Raw genomic sequence first — 26164 nt, 5'->3', positions numbered from 1 at the left:
CTCTGCAGAAGCCGGCATGCTGGAGAGACCATGCACAAAGACCCATGGAGACAGTGAGGGATTCCCCCCAAACTGGGCTGGAAATCTCCCTTCTTCGTCCATTCTCCGGAAGAACTTCTGTAAGATTGGAATGACTTTTTTCTTGAAAATTGCATAGAATTCACTGGGAAAATATCTGGGCCTAGTATTTTCTTTGTGGGAAGATCTTAAATCCTGATTCAATGTCTTCAGTGATTATAGAACTAACTATTCTGCTTTTCTCTTCTTGCATGTGTTTTGGTAAATTATATTTTCTAGGAAATTGCCCATTTCATCATTGCCCATTTTTAGTAGTGCTTATTTGTGTATTCTCTCTTTTTTTTTGAGACAGAGTCTCACTTGGTCGCCCTCGGTAGTGCGCTGTGGTGTCATAGCTCACAGCAACCTCAAACTCATGGGCTTAAGTGATTCTCTTAACTCAGCCTCCCAAGTACTGGGACTACAGGCGCCCGCCACGACAGCTGGCTATTTTTAGAGACGAGGTCTCACTCTGGCTCACACTGGCCTCAAGCAATGCACCTGCCTCAGCCTCCCAAGTGCTGGGATTACAGACGTCAGCCAACTCGCCCAGCCTTATTTGTGCATTCTCTCTCTCTCAGCTTAGTAAATTTTTCCAGAAGTCTGTCAATTTTCAAAGAATCAACTTAGGCTTTGTTGATCCTCTCTTTTTCAATTACTTTACTTTCTTTATTTATTATTTTTTCCTACTATTGCCCTCAGTTTATTCTGTTGTTCTTTTTCTGATTCTTAAGCTGGACATATAGCTATTAATTTCATTATTTTTATCTTCTCTTTTTTTTCTAATTATAAACACTTAGAATTATTGATTTCCAACCTTTTAGATTTTAAAAGTTTAATTTCAGCAATTTTATTTTTAATTTCCAGAATTTCTGTTTGGTGATTTTTCATATCAAGGTCATTATTATAGTCTTTTCTCATGGTTATCTTTTTCAAAATAGGACCTATCATATATCTGTTTTTCTTTATATGGGCATTCAAATGCTGACATCTTTTGTGAGCCTGATTTTGTCATTGGTTTTTCTGCTGACTTTCTCATATGATGCCTGTTTTCCTTGTATACCCCATGATTTTTATGATGACCTCGTGTTTGTGGGAACTGCATCTGTGAGTAATCCTTTAGATCTACTTTAAGGGTATATTCCATTAGAAAGAATTTGTTTTTCTGGCTCGGTGCCTGTAGCACAGTGGCTGCGGGGCCAGCCACATTCACCAAGGGTGGTGGGTTCAAACCTGGCCCGGGCCAGGTAAACAATGACAACTGCAACAAAAAATGGCCAGGCGTTGTGGTAGGCACCTGTAGTCCCAGCAACTTGGGAGGCTAAGGCAAGAGATTCACTTAAGCCCAACAGTTGGAGGTTGCTGTGAGCTGTGACGCCATGGCATTCTATCAAGGATGACAAAGTGAGACTCTGTCTCAAAAGAAAGGAAGGGAGGGTGGGAGGGAGGAAGAGAGAAAGGGAGGAAGGGAGGAAGGAAGGATTTGTTTTTTTCCTTTCATAAATGCATCAGGGATGCATTTGGGGCCATGTTAAATTATTGGTTTAGAGTTTTATTGACTAAACAGGTACCATGAATTTGGGCACCAGTGCTTTGTGAAGGCTAACTTGATATTTATGAATTATTTGGGAGAGATTTTAATCTCACTTTATTCAAAGTTATGTCCTTCTCTCTTTATGAGGCAGGTTTTTCTTTCTAGTTCATTTTTTCATTGAGAGGCTAGCCCTTTGGGGACCCTGGCTTTGTGGAAGGTTTGACAACTGGCTCTCCAGCTTGCAAGGGCACTAAGCTTTGCCTTTTCATTTGTAGCATGGTCAATAGTTGGTGGGTCCTGGGGATCATAAGATGCCCACGGGAAAGGGGCTGGATTCAGTGCTCATGCACCCTCTGAATTTGTGCTTTTGGTTTATTTCGGCTTCTGAGGAATTCCCTTACTTTCTTGCCAGCTCTACTATGCGCATAGAGATTTTTTAAAAAGATTTTACTCAGTATTTTAGTAGGAGTGGGTTTTTTTGTTTTGTTGTGTTGTGTTCTTAACGATAACTTTGCCTCCTCTGTTGCCAGAATGGAAGTCCCAGCCATTCTTCCACCCACTCCAGCCTCTTTCTTCTCCACCGCTGCTCTGGTTGAGGCCGGCAGCTGTTGCCATTTTGCCCTATTCAGTGGACCTTTCAATGTCCTTGACTTATTTGACCTATTAGCAGCATTCTGCACATTTTATCATGTCCTTTTTCTTAAAACATTCAAAAAGTAGATTCAAATAATATTTTTTTAATTAAATCATAGCTGTGTACATTAATGCAATCATGGGGTACAATGTGCTGGTTTTATATACAATTTGAAATATTTTCATCACACTGGTTAACATAGCTTTCACGGCATTTTCTTAGTTATTGTGTTTAAACATTTATATTCTACACCTAGTACATTTCACCTGTACCCTTGTAAGATGCACCGTAGGTGTGGTCCCACCAATTACCCTCCTTTCACCCTTCCTCCTCCCTCCTCTCCCCTACCTCTCCCCTTTCCCCTTCTTCTTGGGCTATAATTGGGTTATAGCTTTCATAAGAAAGCTATAAATTGCTTTCATAGTAGGGCTGAGTACATTGGATACTTTTTCTTCCATTCTTGAGATACTTTGCTAAGAAGAATATATTCCAGCTCCATCCATGTAAACACACAAGACGTAAAGTCTCCATCTTTCTTTAAGGCTGCATAATATTCCATAGTGTACATATACCACAATTTATTAATCCATTCGTGGGTCGATGGGCACTTAGGCTTCTTCCATGACTTAGCAATTATGAATTGGGCTGCAATAAACATTCTGGTACAAATATCTTTTTTATAATGTGATTTTTGGTCTTCTGGATATATACCTAGTAGAGGAATTGTAGGATTGAATGGCAGGTCTACTTTTAAATCTCTAAGTGTTCTCCAAACATCTTTCTAAAAGAAACATATTAGCGTGCATTCCCACCAGCAGTGTAGAAGTGTTCCCTTTTCTCCACATCCATGCCAACATCTCTGGTTTTGGGATTTTGTGATGTGGGCTAATCTTACTAGAGTTAGATGATATCTCAAAGTGGTTTTAATTTGCATTTCTCTGATGATTAAGGATGATGAGCATTTTTTCTTATGTCTGTAGGCCATGTGCCTGTCTTTTCAGAGAAGTTTCTCTTCAAGTCCTTTGCCCACTGTGAGATGGGATCACTTGTTCTTTTCTTGCTAATACATTTGAGTTCTCTGCAGATTCTGGTTATTAATCCTTTGTCGGAGACATAACCTGAAAATATCTTCCCCCTTTCTGAGGGCTGTCTGCTTGCTCTACTTACTGTGTTCTTGGCTGTGCAGAAGCTTTTTAGTTTGATCAGGTCCCCATAGTGTATTTTTGATGCTGCTTCAATTGCCCAGGGGTCCTCCTCATAAAATATTCGCCCAGGCCGATTTCTTGAAGAGTTTTCCCTGCACTTTCTTCAAGTATTTTTATAGTTTCATGTCTTAAGTTTAAATCTTTAATCCAGTGAGAGTCTATCTTAGTTAATGGTGAAAGGTGTGGGTCAGTTTCAGTCTTCTTCCGGTTGCCAGCCAGTTCACCCAGTTAAACAGGGAATCTTTTCCTTACTGAATGTTTTTAATTGGCTTGTCAAAGATCAAATAATGGTAAGTAGCTGGTTTCATCTCTTGGTTCTCTATTCTATTCCATACATCTATCTCTCCGTTTTTGTGCCAGTACCATGCTGTTTTGATCACTATCGATTTATAGTATAGTCTGAGGTCTGGTGTGATTCCTCCTGGTTTGTTTTTATTTCTGAGTAGTGTCTTGGCTATTCGAGGTTTTTTCTGATTCCATATAAAAGGAAGTATTATTTTTTCAGGATCTTTAAAGTCTGACAGTGGAACTTTAATAGGGATTGCATTAAAATTATTGTATATTGCTTTGGGTAGTATGGACATTTTAATAATGTTTATTCTTCCCACCCATGAGCATGGTATGTTTTTCCATTTGTTAACATCTTCAGCTATTTCTTTTCTTAGAGTTTCATAGTTCTCTTTATAGAGATCTTTCACATCCTTTGCTAGGTAAACTCCCGAATATTTTGTCTTCTTTGGCCCTACTATGAACGGAATACAGTCCTTGACTATTGTTGCTGTATATAAAGGCTACAGATTTATGAATGTTGATTTTGTAGATTCAAATAATATTAAAATTCTCTTTATGGCTTCAAAACCTATTGTTTGTTCCACATCATGAAGCCACATTGGTACTGAATACATATGAATATTAAATATGTATTTAATTAATAGCGTTAGAATCAACGTAATTTATTGCAGAAGTATTTTCAAAAGCTTTAGGCTCCTTCATGACAGCTGACATTTACTCATACAAAATGAAATCAGAGCAGGCTTGGTGCCTGTAGTTCAGTGGCTAGGGCGCCAGCCACATACCCTGGAGCTGGTGGGTTCGAACCCAGCCCGGGCCTGCTAAACAACAATGACAATTACAAAAACAACGAGAAAATAGCCAGGCATTGTGGCAGGTGCCTGTAGCCCTAGCTACTTGGGAGGCTGAGGCAAGAGAATCACTTAAGAGTTTGAGGTTGCTGTGATGCCATAGCACTCTACCAAGGGTGCTGTCTCAAGAAAAAAAAAAAAAGAAAAGAAATCCAGAGCAATATGCTGAGGTTAGAATAAATATATAACCAACCTTAAATTTTCTATGAGCGTAGTGTCTACTCTGTGAATTATGTATCATGGTGTCTTTCCTTATACTCATTAGCACCTCTGAGCCATCCTTAAGTAAGTCATCAATATGTCATAATAAGGACAGAATCAGTTTTTGGTGAGGGTATTGATGAACAGGCATGGCTAGCCTGCCTAGCCATGGCAGGCTCTCTCTCTCTCTCTCTCTGGGGAGAATGCACTTAATATTTTTTAGTGTGGCGTTCAGTTCCTAACAGACTTCCAGCCTTCTCAGACCTAGGAAAAGTCCCCCTTTCCCAGCAACATGATCCAGTCCTCCTCTGAGCATGCTTGTCTACTTTTCTGCCTGTGCATCTTTATTTCTATGTTGCCCTTCCATATTCCCCTCCACTTTTCTCTCTCATTCTTTCGAATTTTTCCTTCTTTCAAGTTGTGCCTATTAAGTTCCTCCCCCAGGAAGCCATGCAGGCTATTTCAGGGGTCACCAATGGTTCCGACATTGGCACTAATGCCCTTGTGTGGTCTTCTACCCGAGTGTGGCCTGGACCCAGAGGCTTGCTTCTGTGAGCAAATGGAATACAGCAAAAGTAATGAGATGCCACTTCCATGACTCCCACCCTGCTGGGCCTTCCTCTCTTGCCCCTTTACTTCCTCACTCTGATGCTGTGAGATCCTTCACGGAGAGGCTGATGTGATGGGGAGTTGCAGGGGTTTTCAGGGTGTCAACACATGAGGAGCTGAGTCCTGCCAACCCCTCACGGATGAGTATGAAGCATGCCCTTTCCAAGTGGGCTCCGGATGAGGCTGCCCCACTGCAGCGCCTCTGCTGTACCCCGTTCAGCTGTACTTGAAGTCTTGACACACAGGAACTGTGAGACAGTATGTGGGTGTTATTTTTAGCCCCTACATGGTAATTGACAACTAAAACACCTGACTGTCCCTTCCTTTGAACCCTTGGCACTTGTCATCCATGTTTATTGTATGTTATAAAAGATATACTTGTAGATGTTGAAAAGACTCAAATAGTGCTTATAATATAAAGTGAAAAGTAATAAGCTGCCCTCAGCCTTTTCCTGCCCACTCGGGAGGGTAGACGTCATCAGTCATTTCTTTTTTTTTTTTTTTTAGAGACAGAGTGTCACTTTATGGCCCTGGGTAGAGTGCCGTGGCCTCACAAAACTCACAGCAACCTCCAACTCCTGGGCTTAAGCGATTCTCTTGCCTCAGCCTCCCGAGTAGCTGGGACTACAGGCACCCGCCACAACGCCCGGCTATTTTTTTGGTTGCAGTTTGGCCGGGGCCGGGTTTGAACCCGCCACCCTCGGTATATGGGGCCAGTGCCTTACCGACTGAGCCACAGGCGCCGCCCATCAGTCATTTCTTATATGGCCTTCAGAAGTATTTTAGTACAAATAGGATCACACCATATATATTACAATTTCTTTTATTTCACTTAACAATTCATCCTTCCATATAGATCTATAATATTTTTAAATAGAATTATATTCATTGCTTTTTTCTGTTTATTAAAATAATACATGATTTGGTTGAACATTTGATATATACCAAAAAAGCTATTTAAAAAATTCACCTCTATTTCTACTATTCAGAGATGAGTTTGGGAAGTTTGGAGTTGAATATCTGCTTTGGTCTGGTCCTGCCTCTTCACCCTCCTCTTACAGTAGAAACCCTTCTTTCTAGTGAGGAACTGTCCAGTATAGTCAGTTCGGGCTGACTCCCTTTCCAGGGTGGTCTCATGACCAAGGTCCAGCAAGTCAGAACCCTCCTCCAGTCTTCTTGCACCAGCTTGATTCAGGGACCAGTCAGTATCCCCAGCTGCAGTGGGGAGGAGGGAAGATGGACTCTTTCTTCAGGATGTCAACTAAGAGGGTGAGTCGGCTTCCAAGAGGTAGTGTGTCTACCGTTTTGCAGGGGTCCTCAAACTTTTTAAACAGGGGGCCAGTTCACTGTCCCTCAGACCATTGGAGGGCCGGACTATAGTTTAAAAAAAAAACTATGAACAAATTCGTATGCACACTGCACATATCTTATTTTGAAGTAAAAAAACAAAATGGGAACAAATATAATCACACCGCCTCATGTGGCCTGCAGGCCGTAGTTTGAGGACCCCTGGTTAGGGAGGATGTCCAGGCAATGAAGCCAAGGTGGGGTCAGTGTAACTGAAAGATGAAGCTCTGAGCTGATCACTGCTCCCTACCCAGACCCGCGGGACCCAGAAGCATCTTGGCCTTCTTAATTCTTGGGGGCAGTAACTTCTCTTTTACTGCTAAGTTTCTTTTAGCTTTTATCTATGGGAGCCTTGCCTAGTATAAGTATTACATTGAATTGTACTGAATTTAATAGCAAAATTGAAGTGAAAGTAGAGGGAATGGTATACCTGTGATAAACCTTTCTTCAAAAACAACAGGTAGTTTCTAAAATACCACTTAATGTATTATGAAAATCACTGAGGCTGAGGAAATTACCTTTTGTAGTTTAAATTGAAGTTTCTTAATACATGTACGTTTAAGTTTCCAGGGCAACTTAGGCAAATGTTTTCAAACTAAAAGCCACCTCTCATTAGCCTAACCAGTTAACCAAACAACCACTTCCATTTAACTTTTTAAAAAGGGTAACAAATATCCTTCTAAATATAAGCCTTAAGCCTACCTTTAGGGCCATTCTTTAAATTATTAGGGGAAAAAAATAATGAAGGAAAACTGATCTGTAAGCAAAATGTCCTTTTTATGTGGAAACCCCCCACATTTTAGGAAAAATGGAAACACCTAAAACAAGAGTGATAATGACAGAGATTGCCTGTTACAGATTTGGTGGGAACTCACTTAATCCAGATGGTTTCAATGTATCGTTCAAATTACTTCCTCATCACTCTCTTACACTTAGCCAATGTAAAGCCTGTTGTTGTTGTGTTCTTGGTCCTCAATTTCTTTTGATGTCCCAAGGGTGAAAACATAGCTTTTCTTTTTTTTTTTTTTTTGTAGAGACAGAGTCTCACCTGATTGCCCTCGGTAGAGTGCCGTGGCGTCACACAGCTCACAGCAACCTCCAAATCCTTGGGCTTAGGCGATTCTCTTGACTCAGCCTCCCAAGTAGCTGGGACTACAGGCGCCTGCCACAACACCCGGCTATTTTTTTTTGTTGTTGTTGCAGTTTGGCTGGGGCTGGGTTTGAACCCGCCACCCTCGGCATATGGGGCCGGCGCACTACCCGCTGAGCCACAGGCGCCGCTCTAAAAACATAACTTTTCTTAGAGCAACTTCAGAATTTTTGGAAAAAGATTTAAGCTAAATTGGCTGTGGGAACCAAATATTCTCTGGTGCATTTTGTTCTAGGAAGAACGATTTAGCTTATATTCTGCTAGAAGTAATGTAGTGATCATAGGGAAGAGCCTATTTTATCTAATGGCATATGTAATAAAAGTAAGACGCACTTTATATTACTGTCTTCTCATCCCAAGAATGAATGATGCTCTGCAATGAGGTCTGACCTGCTCACCATGAACTTATTAAAGATGAGCCTCAACCCAGGCAGCTGTGCAGGCTTTGGGAAGGCCAGCTGTGTCCCTGTCCATGAATGTTACTGGGGATCGAAAATGTCAGGTGAGGAAAAATCCAGTCATGCTCACATCTCTGTGGCAGGCAGGTTAGCCACCCTGAGAATCTCTTTCATCATAAACTTCCCCTGACTTCATAATAAATGGAGAAAACAATTATATGAGCATGAAATTGTAGTTCTGTTTCAGTCAATATTTGTTTTCTCTTCCCGCAAATATTTAGGTCCAATTTTCAAGCTGGCAAGAGTCCTGGAATAGTTGAAAGTAGATTTCTGAACAAAAGGGTGGTGTGGAGCTGCTACGGGTCAGGTGGACTAAGATCAGGTCTGTGAGTCCTGGCTCTTCTGGGTGACAGCTCTATGACCCTCCTAGATTAAGTCCTAAAACCATCTAAGCACCAGTTTCCACATCTATAAAACTGGGCTGATAATATCCTTCTTACTTACTTCATAGGGTTGTTGTAAGGATCAAATGAAATAATAGATAGAAAGGTGGTTGGGAGATGGAAAAGGGTGAGATGAAAATATTGCTTATTACCCAGGTAGCATTCTGAAGAACTATTTCTGAAGAAGTCCTTCATTTGTTAAAATGTACACATCTAATTACCAAAATACCATTCCTATAAGGCTCAACTTCTTCTATGCAAATTCAGTAGAGCTACTTAGTCACTAAGTAAACAACAACAAAACCAGTTAATAGGATGTTAAAATGTGTAGTTTCAGCTTTCTTTTTTTTTATTATTAAATCATAACTGTGTACATTAATGCGATCATGGGGCACCATATAGTTTCAGCTTTCTAAGGGCGGTAGGTTTCCTTTATGCCGGGGTGGGGCACCTGCAGCCCTAAGGCCATATGTGGTCTTCTAGGTCCTTAAGTGGGACCTCTTGACTGAATCCAAATTTTAAAGAACAAATCATTTTTATTAATACATTTCTGTTCATCTTTTATATTAATGAATGTATTTAAAATGCCAAGGAATGAAATAAGTTTCAACTAAATAATCTTCCATGATTGACCACCCCTTACATTAGTAAGACATAGGGCTAAACTGATGCTGCTACGTTCATGATTTAGTTCTGACCTCCCCTCACTCCCGCCTTACTGGCATCACTACCTCCTGAGGCTGGTTGGCCATAGTTTATGGGAGTTGAGTATGACAGTCTGTTTTCAGCTTTTGACAACAGTGGACTGTTTCTGTTTGAAGTAGAATCTATGAATAGTTGCACAGCTGACCATTTTTTTTGAGACAGAGCCTCAAGTTGTCACCCTGGGTAGAGTGCCGTAGCATCACAGCTCACAGCAACCTCCAACTCCTGGGCTCAAATGATTCTCCTGCTGGGACTACAGGCGCCCGCCACAATGCCCAGCTATTTTTTGGTTGCAGCCATCATTGTTATTTGGCGAGCCCAGGCTGGATTTGAACCCACCAGCTCAGGTGTATGTGGCTGGCGCCTTGCCTCTTGAGCCACAGGTGCTGAGCCATGACAGTATTTTTTAATTCTGTCCACTTAACAGCCCATCGTGTCAATGAAGACCAAGAAAATGATGAAGGAAGAAAACAGATTTTTAAATGAGGACTGGAAATTGCAATATTATCTTGTTTCTGCTTTGTAATACTGCAATGTCAACATTAAAGAAATTCATTGCTCATCAGCATTGTAATACTCATAGGGAACACAAATATTTTCAATTAGAGGGAGAGGCATGAAACGTTGTACTGCAGAAATTAGAAGATGAAAAGCAAAAACAAAGACAATTCTTTTAAGCAGAAATAAGATCTGGAAATGATGCCACTGAAGTAACTTATAAGGTAACTTATATACTCAGGGGAAACATGAAGCCATTCAGTGATGCAGAAATTGTGAACTAATGCATTTTCAAAGTTGTAGGATGTTTAGATGCTGATAATGTTTCAAAGTACAAATAACTGCCTCTCTCAAGGAGACCCAAAACCAATCAATAGCACAAATTAGCCTTCAACTTAATAGAACTTCACATAGTACTTCAAAAGGAAAATACATATTGCTCAATTACTTTGGATGAATCACCTGATGTTACTGACTCAGTGCAAGTTTTATATTTCATTTGAGTCATAACAGAAGATTTCCCTTGCTATGAAGAGTTACTCCCTTTGAGTACTCTTGTGAACAGAACATGCGAATAAATATCTTTAACAACTTTTAGGATGAAGTCATGAAGTTAGACTGAATTTGATAAACTTAGTGTCTGTATAGAAGGTGCACCTTCCATGACAGGAAAACATGAAGAGTTTATTGCACAGATTAAAAAGTATTAACAGATCCAGATCCTTTCGTTTCTTTTCATTGTATCTTGCATCAGCAAAATATCTGTGCTAAAGCTTCTATTTTAAGTGACACTTTGCAACAAGTTATTGTTGCAGGAAGATGAGGCCCAATGGTGAGGAAGGGCACCCAAACATCATGTTTATAAGAGGAAGGGCTTTATTTCAGCTGGCTGAGCAAAGGGCATAGAAGAATTCAAAATGGCCATGCCCTCTGACTGGCTTGGTGTTTCCCTTTTTATCTTCAGTCAAAGAGTTCTGGCCCATGGTTACCTTTCTCACTGGTCAGTTTGAATCAAGCTGGAGAAGCAGGCTCTGGCTTTTACAGAATCACAGGCTTTCACAGAAGTAGAAATAATTATCAGCCTCCAAGTCCCAGGAAGCTAAGTTTTTACAAATTCCCAAGAGCTGAGTCACCATGGGGAGGACCTTGCAGGTGTATCTTTAGGGTCTCCTTGAGAAGACCTCTGTTCTTTCAGACCTTACTTTTTCCAGGTATCCTCATTATAAAAATTAACTATATCCGTGCAAATGCAACATAGCATTGTCAGTTTCATAACATGCTGAAGTTGAATGATAGGGTATTCAGTGTGGATTTTCTGTATAATTCTAAAGTGCATTGTTCATGGCAGGGACAAGTATTAACCAAAATTTTTTCTCTGCAAGAATGGATAGTTAAACTTCATGAAGAACAGAATCAGCAATGTGAATTATTGAAAGAAGATTTCTACAGGAATGCAGGACCTCTGATACAATGTAAAATCAAAACAACTTGAATATTTCTTTGCAAGATAAAACTAATTCTACATGTTATGTGTGGCAAAAAATCCAAGCACTTCAGAAAAAGCTATCTTTTTCAAAATACTTCTTCAAAAGGAAATTTCAGATGAGTATTTTCCCCAGTTAGCAAATGGAGTCATTGATGAGCAGGATATTTGCAAATCATGTGAAGAATCTGAAGCTCTTATAGACCTATTAATTGGAGAATACAATGAAAGGTTCACTGACTTTGAGAACCATGACACGACACTTAAATTAGCATTTTAGCCTCAGCTAGTCGATATTCCCAAGGCACCTAAAGAACTGCAGATAGAATTGAGCTCTCAGTAGATGATGTTTAAAGTCATTGTTTGACACTAAGAAAGATCCAATCAAAATACGGAAAAAAACTGTAGAATACTCATGCCTTTGGCAACATGCCTTCTTGCTTTTTAACCCCTTATTGCTGCAAATCTGCATTCTCCTACCTAACCCAAATCAAGACACCCTTAAGGTCACAAATGACTGATACTCATCTAGAGGAGTGTTTTTTAACCTTTTCTATCTCACAGCACACAATAACCTATAGTTAAACTTTGAGGCACACTTAATTAATGATTACAATTTTTCAGCACACCTAAGATCCTCTCATGTCATACCAGTTGAAAGTCATTGAAGAGGATCAGCTGAAACTGCAGCCCTCCACACTGCAACCAAATTTCCAAATTCTTTCTTACGAAAAGCAGATACAACAAAGTCAATGAAAGGTTATCTTTAAAATTAACACATAGTTTTCATTTTTTTGAAATTATTAAGTACATAGTTGTGCACTACTTTGTAAAAACCTAACTTTTTTAAACATTTAATTGAAATTTCTTTTTTTTTTAGACAGAGTCTCACTATGTCACCTTGGTAGAGTGCCGTGGTGTCACAGTCACAGCAACCTCGAGCTCTTGGGCTTAAGCGATTCTCTTGCCACAGCCTCCCAAGTAGCTGGGACTACAGGCCAGCTATTTTTTGGTTGTAGTTGTCATTGTTGTTTTAGCAGGCCTGGGCCAGGTTCGAACCCACCAGCTGGCACCCTAATCACTGAGCTACAGGCGCAGAGCCTAATTGAAATTTCTTGAATGCAGCCTTATTTGATTCAGCTAAATAAATGCAGCTTCCAACAAGAAAAGTTTCCCCACCTGTGTCTTATGCATTTGGAACCTGGTTATAAACCAAAGGTCTTCCTCATTGCTTGCTGCTCATGATCACGATGAGCCGCGTTTTAGTAGCACACCACTTCCTGGACAGCAGCTTTCAGAGGTCTGCTCGTTTTCCTGGCTGTTGGCATTTCCCACAGCCCATGGTGGAGGCTGTGGTCAGGGTTTCCCCACAGTCCATTAGCCTTGGCCTCATCCAGGGCTGGAGCATGGCCCTGCTGCCTTTGAGGAAAAAGCCAGGTCACTGGCTCAATTTGCTATTCGGCCGCTTGGCTGCTACCTGCATAGTGCAGCTTATTCTTTAAGCTCTGGAATCCCCAAGTGGCTGGGCATTTGTTTGACCCCAAAATATAACAGGTGATTTTGTTAATGGCTGCCTTTCAGCCCATCAGCTCGGAAAGGAGAATCAGCCTTTAAGCAACCATTTACAAAAGCAAAACTGTATTAGTTATATACGCAGTATAGGAAAAAATAAATCTCAGCTCTCCAGGAAGAAAATTGTAAAACTGTTGAATGACAATTTTTTCAAAACATTGTGGAGAGTATGACTCACTCTCATGTCATCTCCAGTTCCAATAAAACTCCCTTGTCCTTGGCCCCCATGTCTACTCAAAACCCTGTTGGTGGGCGGCGCCTGTGGCTCAGTGGGGAGGGCGCCGGCCCCACATGCCGAGAGTGGCGGGTTCAAGCCCAGCCTTGGCCAAACTGCAACCAAAAAATAGCCGGGCGTTGTGGCGGGCGCCTGTAGTCCCAGCTGCTTGGGAGGCTGAGGCAAGAGAATCGCGTAAGCCCAAGAGTTAGAGGTTGCTGTGAGCCGTGTGACACCATGGCACTCTACCCGAGGGCGGTACAGTGAGACTCTGTCTCTACAAAAAAAAAAAAAAAAAAACAAAACCCTGTTGGTTCTGCTTCCTTCCCTTCCATTGGCCCACTTCTCTCCCATTCTCATTGATTTTTAATTTATTTCATGTCCTCCTTATTTCTCCCTGAATTATTGAATCAGCCCCTAATAGTTGCTCTTCCCCATCCATCTTTTGACTGCAGTTCCATTTAACTTTGAAATGCTCATCTAGGCATGTCATTCCTGCTTATCACCCTCCAGTGACTTGGCATCACCCTTGGAATAGTGCCCAGACTCCATGGCAAGGCCTCCTGGGGCCTCTTCTCATGGCTCCCCTGCCTAAACGCCCCAGGCTGAGATGCTTCTAGTTCCCAAGGGGTCCCCTGTTCCTTTCCCCAAGCACAGCCCTCTGTGCCCCATCCTTCCACTTCTTCCCCTGGTGCCTTTATCACCTGATTAGTTAGCTCGGCTAGCTATTCAGAGCCACTTCTGATCTGCCAAGACTCAACTAGCTGTGCTCTTTCTAATGGCCACAAGCCTCAATTTCCCTATCTGCAAAATGGAGCCAATATGATATGCCTAGTGGTCAGAAGGGTGATCACACATCTTGGTTATGTCTGTTGTCCCTGAGTTGTGTGCTTAGTGTCCTTTGAGTATGGAAACCATCATCAGCCACACAGTTTACTAGGATTGAGGACTGTCAAGACTGCATTAACATGTCTTGAATTCCAGGAAACTCCTGCCCAGGAAAGTAAATAGCTCTCTTGTTTGTTTCAGGAACTTTTAGAAAATCCATTTATTTGATACAGATGACTCAGCCTTCATCAGATTAATAAACCCTTTCTCAGAGCAGGAGATCCCCCACTGGCTTACCAAACAGCTTCTCCTCCTGTGCCCACCAGCCCTACACTGTTATCTCAGGACTCTGCTTGATTCCAATCATCCCCCCCAGCCCCTGCATCGAAAGACCCAACTTCAACACTCTTTCTTCCTTTGTGTTAATATTTTGTGGGCTCTATTTTAAAACTATGTAAATATCCGTTAATTTAATTTGTGTTAATATTTTGTGGGCTCTATTTTAAAACTATGTAAATATCCGTTAATTTATTTAATTGATTTGCATCAGTTTAAACTCATGTTTTCTATTTCATTCAATGAGTTGTAATCTGTTAGCGACTTCATTATTTACTTCAGTACCCTAATTGTTCCAGATTTGGCCACTGGGAGTGCTTCTGTACCTTTTAACCATCATTCTTTCAAGTATTTTTTTTTTTTTTTGTAGATGGATAAATATTTTTTACTTATCAGCAAGACTGAATTAGGTATATATAGAATTTAAGTTAATTACATTTGCTCAAAGGATGGTATTTTATGTTAAAATGAAATATCCCCTCAGAATTTTACATCACGTGGCATGAACAGATGTAAATGAGAACATCAATTTGTCAATGGGAGCTCTCACAGAGTGCCTGTTATATCAAGAGAAGTGAACCCATTCTACATTTTCTCCATTAGGAGACTATAATTAGAGACTGAGCCTTTAAATAGCATTTTTTTTTTTTTTGAGACGGGGTCTCACTTTGTTGCCCTTGGTAGAGTGCCATAGCATCACAGCTCACAGCAACCTCAAACTCTTGGGCTTAAGCGATTCTCTTGCCTCAGCCTCCCGAGTAGCTGGAACTACAGGCATCCACCACAACGCCTGGCTATTTTTTGGTTGCAGTTGTCATTGTTTTAGCAGGTCTGGGGTGGGCTCCAACCCACCAGCCTTGGTGTATGTGGCCGGCACCCTACTCACTGAGTACGGGTGCCCTTTGAATAGCATTTTTAAAGTCACTCTTCATTATTAATTTCTCATTTTAAAAAGTCTGTATATTTATTGTTATGTGAAAACGTATTAATAGTTCTGCAACCTCTCTACGCCTTTAGGAAACAGGTTGTATATTTGAATAGTCATCTCAGGCATTCAGAGTGAGCCCTCCTGGCCCTGGGCTCCCACACTCACACACTGATCTGTGCAGGCACTCTCCTCTGCGCTGCACCTGCCTGCCCCACTCTGTGGGTCTGGTGTGGGAGGACCCCCTGCAACTGCTGGCTGGATAGACGGGTACACTGTGTCTCTCCTCTGCCCACAGGATGGCAGCATTTAGTCAGGCTGCCCACCAGGACCCGGCTGTTTAGAAATTTGAAAGACCTGATTTCTTCCTGAAATGAGACTGTGCATTAAGTCTCCTCCTACAGGGAACCTTCCATAAATGAGGCAGTGTCATCTGCCACCCTCTCCTCAGTGTGCTTTGTGGAGGATGACATCTTTGAGGTGAATTAGGTGATGTTTGGGGACTGTGGGCATACATTCTGGAAGAGCTGTTGAGGTCCAGATTGTGTATAAGCTAGGCCTGAGCAAGCTGAGCGCACAAGCTCATTTCACCGACAAGTTGTCAGAGGCAGAGGATTGTGAGAATGGGAAAGGAAGGAACTGGCTGGGTGTGATGGCTCATACCTATAATCCTAGCACTCTGGGTGGCCGAGGAGGGTGGATTGCCTAAGCTCAGGAGTTTTAGACCAGCCTGAGCAAGAGTGAGACCCCATCTCTACTAAAAATAGAAAAACTAGCGGGGGGTTATGGGAGGTACCTGTAGTCCCAGCTACTGGGGAGCTGATGCCAGAGGATCATTTGAACCCAAGAATTTGAGGTTGCTGTGAGCTATGATGCAACAGCACTCTACCCAGGTGACAGAATGAGACTCTGTCTCAAAAAAGAAAGAGAGAGAGGAAGGAAGGAAAGAAAGGGACTATTGAGCACTTGCTGTGTGGTGTGAGTTTTAAATCAGGGTTTTTTAAACTGGAGTTGGCATCAACACCACCTTGAGAACTGCCCCTCATCCTCCCGCTTCTGATTCAGTAAATTGGGTTGGGGTCTGGAGAATTTGCGTTTTAACAAGTTCTCAGCTTATGCTGACTGACACTAGGTCTGGAGAATCACTGCTTGGAATAATTGAACACAACCCTCAGCAGCTCTTCCACATCGGTGTTGTTTTCACTTTGCAGATGAGAAAACTTGGGTTTGGAAAGAAGCTCAAATGACTTGTGACACACCCTAGTCGCTGGAGGGCTGGGGTGGGAGCCAGGCTGGTCAGTTTGAATCCAAAACCATGCTCTGTCCACTGTACCATTCTTTTTCATTGTTTAGGATTCATTGAGGGTACAAAGAATTAGGTTACACTGATTGCATTTGTTAATGTCCCCCCCCTTATAATTGTGTCCCTCCCCCAGGAGGTGTGCCACACACCCCGACCTCCTCCTCCCCGCTCCGCTCCCTGCTCCCTCATCACTCTACCGTTCTATAAGAAAAAAGGGAATGAATCATACTTTGGGAGTTTCTCTGAATCATATGAAATAATGCCCAACAACGATATGATGCTTTCAATTTTTAAAAGTTTAGCAGTAATAATTAATCTTTGCAATTCATCTGGAATGAAAGTAATGAAAACTGCCAACCTGAAATAAATAGGAGCACTTATATGTGAGGGGACATGATCCTTTGTGCTATTTACTTAAAATTAAAATGTCTTTGGGAATGAAATATTGATGTTATAGGTATTTCAATGACTAAACTCCAACTTTGAAACTGGAATATAATATGGGCAGAAATAATTATAAAATCCATTAGTTTGCCCATGAAACAAGGACGCCATTTGTCGATGGAAATAAATTAGAAAACCAAAGTTGGTGGGCTTTTTCTAGAAGTGAATGAGCAGGACGGCGCCTGTGGCTCAGCGGGTAGGGCGCCGGCCCCATATGCCGAGGGTGGCGGGTTCAAGCCCAGCCCCGGCCAAACTGCAACAACAACAAAAAAAATAGCCGGGCGTTGTGGCGGGCGCCTGTAGTCCCAGCTACTTGGGAGGCTGAGACAAGAGAATCGCCTAAGCCCAAGGATTTGGAGGTTGCTGTGTGACGCCACGGCACTGTACTGAGGGCGATAAGGTGAGACTCTGTCTCTACAAAAAAAAAGTGAATGAGCAAATTAATGACTCTTGGGTAGGCTCCAGCAGTGAGCCCCTGCACGCAGCCTGAAGTGTATTGAGAGACTTCCGTATTTATTGTTCAGGCACAACTTTCCTCAACACACCCCCCACCCAATTTTATATAAAAAATTATTAGGTTTGGTGCCTGTAGCTCAGTGGTTGGGGCTCCAGTCACGTATACCAGAGCTGGCGGGTTCGAATCCAGCCTGGACCTGCCAAACAACAATGACAACTACAACCAAAAAAATCCCCTACAGCCGGGCACTGTGGCGGGCGCTTGTAGTCCCAGCTACTTGGGAGGCTGAGGCAAGAGAATCGCTTAAGCCCAAGAGTTTGAGGTTGCTGTGAGCTGTGACACCATGGCACTCTACCTAGGGCGACAGCTTGAGACTGTCTCAAAAAAAAAATTATTAAACCTGATCTCTTAGAGGCAGGGATGGAGGGAAGGGGCAGGACAATAGAAGAGAATTAGAAGAGAGAGACCCTGGGCTAGAGCTTGGCTTCTGTCTGCCCCCCTTGATTAGGCTCCTGTTACTCCTCTGCGCTCACATCTCACCTGGCAGGTCCAAACTGAAGAACTTGCTCATGCTGGGCTTTCAAATGCAGCCACAAAGCCTTGAATGAGGGACACTGGAGGGTGACCCTGGGGCCTTTACATATGGAGAGGATGCCTGCTGTGGCGGCCACTTCCAGGCCTAGATGGTCTCACCTTATAAGGGCTCTACCCTGTGACCTGATTACCTCCTGAAGCCCCCACTATCAGCACCATTATTGTCCCTACTTTATAGGGAAGAAGCACAGAGAAGTTAGTGACTGATCCAAGGTCAGGAAGCTGATTAGCAGCAGAGCTGGGCTTCTAACTCAAGAATCTGATTGCGGAGACTGTGATCTCAGTTGCTGCCCAGCAGGGCACTGCTGCTCAGCCCTGCCCCTGCCCCCGGGTTGGAGACTTGGAGGCAGGTGAGTGCTTCATTCCAACCTAGGCAGACTCAGACTCGGTAGGGCTGGGAGAAGGTCCAGGATGTGCATTTTTCAGGTGCTCCCCTGGTGATCCTGATGTGCAGCTGGGAACTAATGGGAGCTGTTAGCGAGGGAAGTGGGGAGGATCTTCAGAGGTGGGTCTTGGGCTGGGCACAATGGCTCACAGCTGTAATCCCAGCACTTTGAGAGGCCGAGGCAGGAGGATTGCTTAAGCTCAGGAGTTCAAGACCAGCCTGGATAGCGGAGCAAGACTCCCACCCTCTCCCCAACCCCACATCTTGACAGAAAAATCTATTTTTAAAAAAGTGGATGTTGTAGAGTTTTTAGGCAAGATATAGACAAGAGCTATCAGGGGTGTAGTGTGTGTAAAGCCACGGGAATCAAAGCACATGGAACAGGGTTATGAGGCCCAGGTGTGTGTGTGCAGGTGCGAGCAGGATAACTGGGAGGGGAGGGGAGAGGAGGGTAGTGGGGGGGAGGCTGGAAAGGTGAGTTGGGGCCCCCATATGACAGGCTTAGAAGTCTGCTAAGGAATCTAGACTTCATCCTACAGACAGGGAAAGCCCCTGCAGAATTTCATGCAGGGGAGAACATTATTTGAGCTCCAGATGGTCTTTATTTAAAAGCTCATCTTTTTGATTCTAAGAATTTTGACATATTGAAGGAAAATTAATATAAGCAGGGGAAGGAAGATCATAATTCCTAATTAATTTCGCTAGAAGCATCACAGCACTTTTGGTGAGAAAAGAGTGTAGACGGTTGAAAATGGCGCACAGTGCAAAGTGGCTATTATTTCATCAACTTACCTCATTTGTGGGGAAAGGGAGAAAGAGCATTTCCCAGTGCAGGACATGGAGGCCAGGCCGGGAGAATCGTCTCTGCGTCTTACCCACGGGGAGGTGGGCAGGGGGACTCAGAGCTGAGGCAGGAGCCGAGCCGCCTGCAATAGGAGTGAGTGGGGGTCTATAGGGACAAGGAGGGATGAGTAGGGGCTAGTCGCCAAGGGCCTCCCCAGGGCCAAGCACTTTCCTTGAGTGTTCTGTGCTTCCTTTTTCGATGGTCATCTTTAAGAAATTCAGACCTCTGGGCAGCGCCTGTGGGTCAGTGAGTAGGGCGCGGGCCCCCATATGCCGAGGGTTGCGGGTTCAAACCCAGCCCCAGCCAAATTGCAACAAAAAAATAGCCGGGCGTTGTGGCAGGCGCCTGTAGTCCCAGCTGCTAGGGAGGCTGAGGCAAGAGAATCATGTAAGCCCAGGAGTTAGAGGTTGCTGTGAGCCGTGTGACGTCATGGCACTCTACCCGAGGGCGGTACAGTGAGACTCTGTCTCTACAAAAAAAAAAAAAAAAAGAAATTCAGATCTCTGTAGAATTAGGTTGGGAGGAAATATTTGTCAGTTCTAATGATTTCTTGATGATTGAGACGATTATCAAGATTGTGCTTTTGAAGCACTAAAGCCTCTTTTTAATCACAGTGCAGGATGTACTCCCCGGGTGTAACCGCCGGGAGTCCTATTTTGCAGCCCTTGGGGACACCAAGGTGGGACGGCAGCATCTTTATTCCATGCTGAGAGTTAGGTGGAGCCAGCTGGGCGGCAACTAGAAAGCTTGATCATCCGATGAAGAGCAGCAAGTGTGGAGTGAGTTATACCTGGTAGGAAAAAACAAAGCTTGGGAATCAGCAGCTCTACGTGACCCTCCAGCCACTCGCCTAGGGGACAGGCCTCACAGGTGACCACACTTAATTTTCATAGCAGCCTTCTGGCAAAAGTGCATTATTTCTGCTTTACAGATGGAGACACTGAGTTTCAGTGACTCCTCATAGAAGGTTACCAGCCAGTAAGTACCTAAGTCAGGATAAGAATCCTGGGCTAGCTGACTCTGAATCCAGGCATCAGAGATTAAGTTGCTCTTGATGAAATCAGACCTTAGCAAAGCTTGTTTGTTCTCCTCCATGGGAATTTGCAAGGATAGCTTTCTCCTTTTCTCAGTTTCAGGAGGCTCCGCCAGCGGGCTCGAGGTCAGAGTTTCTGGAGATAAAGGTTTGCTCCCACCTAAGAAGTTTGGGTGTCATTTCTGGGCATCTCTTTTGTTTCCTGAAGTCCAAACAGTACCAGAGGCTTCCCTGCAGCTCTGCCTGCTTCCCTGGGCTACTTGGTCCCTCCTGCTTGGCACTCTGAGCCAACAGCTGCACAACACCAGAAGGGAAAGCCTGAATTTTGGGGGTACTGCTTTAGTAAGAATTTTTTTTTCTTTGCAGTTTTTGGCCAGGGCTGGGTCTGAACCCACCACCTCTGGCATGTGGGGCCGGTGCCCTACCCCTTTGAGCCACAGACGCCGCTAGAACTTTTAAAACTATGAAATATAGCAGGCATATGAGAGTGTATAAACACATCTTTGTACAAGTTAAAGAATAAAATGAACATGTGTGTGTTGTCCACCTAGATTGAGTTCAGGAGCCTAGAATCCCCCAGCCCTCCTCCCAGCCCCATCTTCTTTACTCTTCCATGATATACCTGTGTGTGTGTGTGTATACATACATTTGAGACAAGTCTCACTCTGTTGCTCTGTGTAGAGTGCTATGGTGTCATAGCTCACAGCAACCTCAAACTCTTGGGCTTGAGTGATCCTCTTGCCTCAGCCTCTCGAGTAGCTGGGACAACAGGCGCCCACCACAGCACCTGGCTAGTTTTTCTATTTTTAGTAGAGATGGGGCCTTGCTTTGCTCAGGCTCGTCTCCAACTCCTGAGCTCAAGTGGTCCACCCACCTCAGCCTCCCAGAGTGCTGGGATCACAAGCACCCAGGCCCAGTGTGTGCATCTTCAAGCATGTTATTTAGTTTGGTCTGTTTCCAAACATCACTGTGCTGGAACATGCAGTGGCTATTTGTCCCTTGATGCTATGTGGCTGAGAATCATGGCTGCTGATGCACATAGCTATAGTCCATTGATTTCATTTTCACGGCTATATGATATTCCATTGGATGACTACTTATAATCCATTTTATTCTTGATTTGGGTTGATTCTAGTAGTTTTTGTTTTAGTTTTACAAATAACACTGGGTCTTTGAGTATGCACATATTTGTGTAAGTGCTTGACCAACTACACTTCCACTATTAGTAGGTTTCAGTTGCTCCAGAGGTCATGCTTGGTATTTTCTCATTTTCAAATTGTTATTTTTGTTACTCTAGTGGGTGTGAAGCGGTACTTTGTGTGATCACTAGTGAAGTTGACCATTTTGCCGTGTTTTGGCCACGTGGCGTTCCCTTTCTGTACAGTTCCTGTTCCTTTCTTTTGCCTGTTTTTCCTTTGTTCTCTTGGGTTGTTTGACTTTGTAAGTTATATGAAGCGCAAACATCTCCCAATTTGTAGTTTTCTTCTCACTTAAAAAAAAAAATACGGAACAGAAGGTCTTGATCTAACATAAACAGGTTTGTCAATCATTCTGCCTAGGACTTGAGCTTTTGGAGTCTTCCTTGAGAACTGTTTTTTGTTGCCTTCTGAAAGTATCACGAGTTTTCTTTACAATTACGTTTTTAATCTAACCAGAATTAATTTTTAGATAACTGTTGTTCAGACGTTTATTGACTATCCCACTTTTTTTCCCAACTGATCTGTGAAGCTAGCTCTTTAATCAACCCATTTCCAGCAGTGTATAAATCTGTTAGTCAGCCCTCCATTGTGTTCACTCTTCTTCTACCTCCCTCTCCCTGCACAAAGACCTCCTTACCTTAAGGGTTAGAGCTTTGCCACGAACATTCTTTTTTTTCAGTTTTTGGCTGGGGCTGGGCTTGAACCCGCCACCTCCAGCACCTACTCCTTTGAGCCGCAGGCACCACCCACGAACATTCTTGATATATGGTAAGGCAAATCCTTCCACCTTGTTCTTCAGAAATGCCAAGGCCTCTTTTGTTTTTATGTAAATTTTGTAAATCAGCTTGTCAAATTCTACAGAAAAAAATCTGGATTTTGACTGACATTGCATCAAATTTATAGATTAATTTGGGGGGGAATAAACATCTTTACAATCCTGCATATGGATATTTCCCCATTTATTGAGTTTCTTTATTGTCTTTTAATAACATTCCATGGTTTTCACTGTAAAGCTATAAAAAACCTTTTGTGAGTTTATTGCTAAGCTTTTAATATTTTTGGATGCTATTATAGTTTTTTAGAAAATTCATTTTCCAGATTTCTAGGGTAAAGAAAAGTAATTTTTATGAAGTCCAGCCACTGTACTGTCTTATTAATTGTAATAAATTATCTTTAGATGCTTTTAGATGGATGGGTAGATAACCATAGTAGTTACAAATAATGACACAGTTTTCTCCATCTCTAAATCCTTTTCCTCTTATTTATTTTTCTAGCCATATTGTACTGCTAGAACCTCTACTGTGGAGGGGGTAATTGCAGGCATCTTGATTTCCATTAAGAATGATGAATGATGCATACAGGGTGGTGCCTGTGGCTCAGTGAGTAGGGTGCCGGCCCCAGGTACTGAGGGTGGTGGGTTCGAACCCGGCCCCAGACAAACTGCAAAAAAAAAAAAAAAAAAAAAGAAAGAAAAGAATGATGTGTACTTTCAGAAGATATCATTTTGTATATGTTATTGATTGGATAAAGAAGTTCCCTTTTTAAATTAATTTTCTATTCCTGCATAATAACCACATTTAAAGACTCAGAATGACACATTTATTATAGCAGTTTCACAGCTCAGGAGCCTGGGCATAGCCAGTCTGGACCATTTGCTCAGAACCCCACTAGGATGCCATTGACATGGGGGCCAGCTACACTCTTGTCCAGAGGCGCAACTTGGCATCTCTTTACCCAGCTCGGACACATCATTGACAAATTTGTTTCCTCATGGCTGCAACTGAGGCCCTGGCTTCTTGCTGGTTGTTGGCCACTCCAGCTCCTCAAGGCTGCCGCAGTTCCCTGTAAAGGGCCCTCTCCATTGGCAGCTCACAGCAGATTGGTTCCTCACGGCCAATCAGAAAATCTCTGCAGTCTGTTGAGATGGAGTCTTACAATAGAACGGGGTCATAGGAATGATGTGTCATCACCTTTGCTATATTCTGATGGCTGGAAGCAAGCTGCAGGCCCTGCCACGTGCAGGGCAGGAGTCTTGCAACTATACACTGTACTCTTGTATAGGCCTGTATCGTCAGGGACCATGTTAGGGTGTATCCCCACACCTTCAATGTCTAGTTTGCTTGGGTTTTTTATATTTAATTAACCAATGTTGAACTTTATCTTTTTTTTTTTAGGGCATCTCTTATTGATTCTTATGTTTTTTTTTTTTTTTATTGTTGGGGATTCATTGAGGGTACAATAAGCCAGGTTACACTGATTGCAATTGTTAGGTAAAGTCCCTCTTGCAATCATGTCTTGTCCCCATAAAGTGTGACACACACCAAGGCCCCACCCACCTCCCTCCGTCCCTCTTTCTGTTCCCCCCATAACCATAATTGTCATTAATTGTCCTCATATCAAAATTGAGTACATAGGATTCATGCTTCTCCATTCTTGTGATGCTTTACTAAGAATAATGTCTTCCACGTCCATCCAGGTTAATACAAAGGATGTAAAGTCTCCATTTTTTTTAATGGCTGAATAGTATTCCATGGTATACATATACCACAGCTTGTTAATCCATTCCTGGGTTGGTGGGCATTTAGGCTCTTTCCACATTTTGGTGATTGTAAATTGAGCTGCAATAAACAGTCTAGTACAAGTGTCCTTATGATAAAAGGATTTCTTTCCTTCTGGGTAGATGCCCAGTAATGGGATTGCAGGATCAAATGGGAGGTCTAGCTTGAGTGCTTTGAGGTTTCTCCATACTTCCTTCCAGAAAGGTTGTACTAGTTTGTAGTCCCACCAGCAGTGTAAAAGTGTTCCCTTCTCTCCACATCCACGCCAGCATCTACAGTTTTGAGATTTTGTGATGTGGGCCATTCTCACTGGGGTTAGATGATATCTCAGGGTTGTTTTGATTTGCATTTCTCTAATATATAGAGATGATGAACATTTTTTCATGTGTTTGTTAGCCATTCGTCTGTCGTCTTTAGAGAAAGTTCTATTCATGTCTCTTGCCCATTGATATAAAGGATTGTTGGCTTTTTTCATGTGGATTAATTTGAGTTCTCTATAGATCCTAGTTATCAAGCTTTTGTCTGATTGAAAATATGCAAATATCCTTTCCCATTGTGTAGGTTGTCTCTTTGCTTTGGTTATTGTCTCCTTAGCTGTACAGAAGCTTTTCAGTTTAATGAAGTCCCATTTGTTTATTTTTGTTGTTGTTGCAATTGCCATGGCAGTCTTCTTCATGAAGTCTTTCCCCAGGCCAATATCTTCCAGTGTTTTTCCTATGCTTTCTTGGAGGATTTTTATTGTTTCATGCCTTAAGTTTAAGTCCTTTATCCATCTTGAATCAATTTTTGTGAGTGGGGAAAGGTGTGGGTCCAGTTTCAGTCTTTTACATGTAGACATCCAGTTCTCCCAACACCATTTATTGAATAGGGAGTCTTTCCCCCAAGGTATGTTCTTGTTTGGTTTATCAAAGATTAGGTGGTTGTAAAATGTTAGTTTCATTTCTTGGTTTTCAATTCGATTCCAAGTGTCTATGTCTCTGTTTTTGTGCCAGTACCATGCTGTCTTGAGCACTATGGCTTTGTAGTACAGACTAAAATCTGGTATGCTGATGCCCCCAGCTTTATTTTTGTTACAGAGAACTGCCTTAGCTATACGGGGTTTTTTCCGGTTCCATACAAAATGCAGAATCATTTTTTCCAAATCTTGAAAGTACGATGTTGGTATTTTGATAGGAATGGCATTGAATAGGTAGATTGCTTTGGGAAGTATAGACATTTTAACAATGTTGATTCTTCCCATCCATGAGCATGGTATGTTCTTCCATTTGTTAATATCCTCTGCTATTTCCTTTCTGAGGATTTCATAGTTTTCTTTATAGAGGTCCTTCACCTCCTTCGTTAGGTATATTCCTAGGTATTTCATTATCTTTGAGACTATGGTGAAGGGAGTTGTGTCCTTAATTAGCTTCTCATCTCGACTATTATTGGTGTACAAAAAGGCTACTGACTTGTAGACATTGATTTTATATCCTGAAACATTACTGTATTTTTTGATGACTTCTAGGAGTCTTGTGGTTGAGTCTTTGGGGTTCTCTAAGTATAAGATCATGTCGTCAGCAAAGAGGGAGAGTTTGACCTCCTCTGCTCCCATTTGGATTCCCTTTATTTCCTTGTCTTGCCTAATTGTATTGGCTAGAACTTCCAGCACTGCGTTGAATAGTAAAGGTGACAGAGGACAACCTTGTCTGGTTCCAGTTCTAAGAGGAAAAGCTTTGAGTTTTACTCCATTCAGTAAAATATTGGCTGTGGGTTTGTCATAGATAGCTTCAATCAGTTTTAGAAATGTGCCACCTATGCCTATACTCTTCAGTGTTCTAATTAGAAAAGGATGCTGGATTTTATCAAATGCTTTTTCTGCATCTATTGAGAGGACCATGTGATCTTTATTTTTGCCTCTGTTAATATGGTGGATAACGTTTATAGACTTGCGTATGTTAAACCAGCCTTTCATCCCTGGGATGAAGCCTACTTGATCATGATGAATGACTTTTTTGATGATGAGCTGTAATCTATTGGCTAGGATTTTGTTGAGAATTTTTGCGTCTATGTTCATGAGTGAGATTGGT

General features: G+C 42.4%; 1 long non-coding RNA gene across 2 annotated transcripts; it reads left to right on the top strand.

Moving 5' to 3' along the window:
- Positions 1-5523: 5523 nt before the first annotated feature.
- Positions 5524-9670, top strand: LOC128597250 (uncharacterized). 2 transcript variants are annotated; one of them, XR_008383233.1, is made up of 5 exons: positions 5524-5644; positions 6509-6651; positions 8240-8381; positions 8559-8659; positions 9588-9670. It is a non-coding gene; the product is annotated as an uncharacterized LOC128597250 (long non-coding RNA). The 2 variants fall into 2 exon arrangements; XR_008383232.1 differs by lacking the exon at positions 9588-9670 and having other exon boundaries at positions 8559-8854.
- Positions 9671-26164: the final 16494 nt, after the last annotated feature.

This window comes from Nycticebus coucang, chromosome 10, assembly GCF_027406575.1.
Source record: "Nycticebus coucang isolate mNycCou1 chromosome 10, mNycCou1.pri, whole genome shotgun sequence".
Taxonomy (NCBI): domain Eukaryota; kingdom Metazoa; phylum Chordata; class Mammalia; order Primates; family Lorisidae; genus Nycticebus; species Nycticebus coucang.
The sequence above is the reverse complement of the archived record's forward strand: the minus strand, read 5'-3'. Positions and strand labels throughout refer to the sequence as shown.